The following is a 4,351-nucleotide window of genomic DNA, read 5'->3' on the forward strand; positions in this document are numbered from 1 at the left end:
GGGATCGGGAGAGAGCGAAGCTCTCCTGTGGAGGCGCGAGGGGAGAAGTGGGGATCGAGAGGGAAGCTCCCTAGTGCTAGGTTAAGGAGGAGGTGGGTCGGTCCAGTGGGCTGCAGATGGACCAGCTAGCTGGGCTCTTTCTCTCTCCCTCATATTTCTTTAGTAGAAAAGAAAATAAAGAGAGGAAAAGAAAGAGAGGGTTTGGGGTTGAAGTAGGGATGGAGGGACATATTTCTGGAAACCATGAAATATGCTCGATTTAATCAAATTAGTTTGGGAATTTTTACAGACTATAAATTTAAACGTGTTCGAATTTAATTAAAACTTTCATGAATTTATAACCTAACCAAACTGAATCCAGATGGGCTTAAATTTTATAGGATGACCCTACATAATAAATATGATTTATGGGCAAAAGATGAACATTCATTTGAGCAATTCTATTTGCAACTCAAATAAATAGAGAAAAGGGAAAGAAGGAAGTGGCATAGGGATTTGAAACTTGGGTGAAACCAAGTTGGAAGTGAGCATGGGGTTGATGGAAGGATCAAGAGAAGAAAAGAAGTTGCAATGCACATGAGCAACTAAATTAAACAAACACAACAATGGTATGGAGAAGATGCATGATGCAAAATAAAATAAAACAAACATCACAAGCGAGCAAGCACGCATGAACATGATGGATGCAAATGCACATGATGCAAAAAAGAAAGAAAGCAACGAACCAAACAAATCACACGACGAAACTCGGAAAACAAGGAAGGCATCTGAAGCTCAGGTCTTGGGGCGTCACACCGAGTGCAATAAGAGCCAGCAGCAAAGATTCGGCCTCAGCCATAGATAGAGATACACAATTTTGCTTCCTTGATGACCAATAGACCAAAGATCTACCGAGGAAATGACATGTCCCCGAAGTAGATTTCCTATCAAAGTCACCAGCCCAATCTGAGTCTAAATATCCAACAAGACCAAATTGTCCTCCCTTAGGATACCATAAACCTAAGGTGGGGGTGTGAGCCAAATATCTCAGAACGCGCTTGAACGCTTGGTGATACGATTCTTTTGGTGTAGCTTTATAGCGGGCACACATGTAAACACTCAACATAATGTCAGGTCTAGATGCACATAGATAAATAGATCCAATCCTCGAACGATAAGCTTTCTGATCGTAATCCATACCATGCACATCTGCATCCAGCTTACGTGGGCATTGGAGTTTTATAGCCCTTCATTTTGGAATCTTGCATTTTGAACATCTTCAGGCACTCTGTTAGATATTTCTCCTGAGAAATGAAAATGACATTTGCTCGTTGACGAATTTGCAGTCCGAGAAAGAATTTGAGTTCACCCATCATGGACATCTCATATTTATCGGACATCATTTTCTCGAATTCTAAGTTGCAAGCATTGTTAGTACAGCCAAAGATAATATCATCCACATAAATTTGACAAACGAATAAATCATTGTTAATAGCACGAGTGAAAAGAGTGGGGTCTGTGGATCCTGGCTTGAACCCTTTGTCGAGCAAAAACTTCTTCATGGTGTCATACCATTCTTGAGGGGCTTGCTTTAGCCCATATAAAGATTTCTTCAACCTGAAAACTTTGTTAGGAAACTCGGGGTGTTCAAAGCCAGGTGGCTTTCTAACATAAACTTCCTCATCAATTTGACCATTGAGGAAAGCACTTTTCACATCCATTTGATAAAGCAAGATGTCATTGTAATTTGCATAAGCAAGAAGAATGCGAATTGCCTCAAGGAGAGCAACGGGAGCATATGTTTCCCCGAAATCAATACCTTCTACCTGAGTGTACCCTTGAGCAACAAGTCGTGCTTTGTTTCTCACCACAATGCCATTTCCATCTTGCTTATTGCGGAAAATCCATTTTGTGCCGATGATATTGTGCTTCTTGGGATTCGGTTTGTCAACCCGTTCCTATACATCATTGAATTCGAATGGCACCAAGTCCTCTTGCATGGCATTCATCCAATCTGGATCATACATGGCTTCCTCGTATTTGGTAGGTTCTTCCAATGAAACAAAGGATAAACTGCCATGGTAGTTAGCCAAACGAGTACATGAGCGAGTTGTGGGTCGATAACCTAGATTCTCAATTTCATCGAGAATTAATGAGGGATCAACTCGATTTGCCACATGAGGATGAGCATTTTCATCGTGATGATCATTGTCATTTTAATCAGCATCAATATTTGTGTCATCATTCCCTTTAGGATTGCCATTTTGATCAGCATTTGGATTTTGATTGCCATTCCCATTCGGAGGAGCTTTTGCTTCGGCAGTGGCTTGACGAGTTCTGCTTCCAGTCATAGAAGCATCATCATCAAAGGACTTAGGTGCATTTCCTTCAACAGGCTTGACGCTCCCAATGGCCATTTTCTGAATAGCATCTGATATCAATTGTTTATCTATCACATTTGGCAGGTGCTCCTTTTGAGAGACATTAGATTCATCAAACCACACATTTACCGTTTCCATAACTTTCATGTGGTGAGAGTTATAGACACGATATGTATGCGAGTTTGAGCCATAACCGAGAAGAAAACCTTCATGTGCCTTAGGTGCAAACTTGGAAGAATGATTCATATCAAGAATGTAAAAAGGTGCACCAAAAACACGTAGATAAGAAACATTCGATTTCTTGCCAGTGATAAGCTCATATGAAGTTTTCTTAAGGACCTTGTGAAGATAAACATGATTGATAACATGACAAGCAGTGTTAATAGCATCAGCCCGAAAGCAAATGGGAGTTTTGTACTCACTAAGCATTGTTCTTGTCATTTCAATGAGAGTTATGTTCTTTCATTCAACAACTCCATTCTGTTGAGTGTATGCATCAGAGAACTCATGAGTGATACCATTATCATTGAGAAATTCAGCAATATGAGTATTTTTTAACTCGGTTCCATTGTCACTTCTGACATGCTTAATTCGCACATCATATTCATTCTGGACCTTCTTAGCGAAACTTTTGAAGATATCTTGAGTGCAGGTCTTGTCTTTGAGGAAGAATACCCAAGCGTAACAAGACAAATCATCAACAATAACCAGACCATAATGACTGCCACCAAAGCTTGCAGAATTTTGAGGACCAAATAAATCCATATGAAGAATTTCCAATGGTATTATTGTGGTCATAACTACCCTGGACGAATGATGCTTCTTAGCCAATTTACCAGCCTCACAAGCAGCACAGAGATGGTTCTTGTCAAATTTTACATTAGGAATGCCATGGAGATGATTTTTCTTCACCAGGGTCTGCAAGTTTCTCATACCTGCATGACCAAGTCTACGGTGCCACAGCCATCCTTCGGTTGCTTTTGCAAGCTAACAAGTTTGGACTGAGGGACCCTTAGAGAAATCCATAATATAAAGATCGCTCTTTATAATTCCCTCAAAGACGAAGGTATTGTAAGAGGCCATGAAGACAATGCATTTGGATATAGAGAATAAAACTAGCATGCCTAAATCACATAGCTTGCCAACTGACATAAGACTGAGTCCAAGGGATTGAACAAGTAACACATCATCAATAGATTTCTCCATGGATATAGCAATTTTACCTAGCAAAATTACCTTTCCCTTATTGTTGTCCCCAAAAGTGATATACTTCAGAGGAGAAGCAGTTAAGTTGGGATCGACAAACAATGACTTGTCCTTGGTCATATGACTGGTACATCCATTATCCATAATCCATTCAGTGCACCCAGAGACATAGTCCTTTTATTTCGAAGCCTTGGCCAAGAAGCGGTAGGAAGGAGTTTCATTGTCGCTTGACGGGTTTCCAAAGAAATTCGTCCAGAAGAAGAGTCGCATGCTACACGAGCCATGCCTGGGCCGGAGTCCTCGTCTGACTAATTTTCTTCTTTGGAGGCAGATGATTCTACTTCTTCAGAATCCATCTCCTTGCTGATGTACGCCTTGGCCTTGCGAGAAGTATTCTTGCGGTTGGAGGAGGACTTGGAAGGGTTCCTCGATGAAGATCTTGGTGAAGATTTTGAAGTGGAGTTGTCCTTCTTCTTGAAGAATTTCTTCGTTTTCTTTTCTTCATCAAAATTGTAGTTCTTGCTCTTGCTTTTGCCTCGATAGTTTCCCGAATCATATCTCCCACTAGCACAGATTTTAGCTTCCCAGAGAGGGCAGTACGAAATGAAGTGTCCAGGCTTTTTGCAATTGAAACAGTTGTATTCTCCGGCTGGTTTTGATGAAGATTTTGAACCCCCAGAGTTGCTTGAACTTCTTTTCTGGAACTGGCTCTTCTTGCAGAAACGTTGGAATCCTTTTGTGTTGGATGCGAGATCTTTGCTGAGTCGTTCTGGATCATCTGAATC

The sequence above is a fragment of the Triticum urartu genome, chromosome 6 (genome assembly GCF_003073215.2).
Source record: "Triticum urartu cultivar G1812 chromosome 6, Tu2.1, whole genome shotgun sequence".
Taxonomy (NCBI): domain Eukaryota; kingdom Viridiplantae; phylum Streptophyta; class Magnoliopsida; order Poales; family Poaceae; genus Triticum; species Triticum urartu.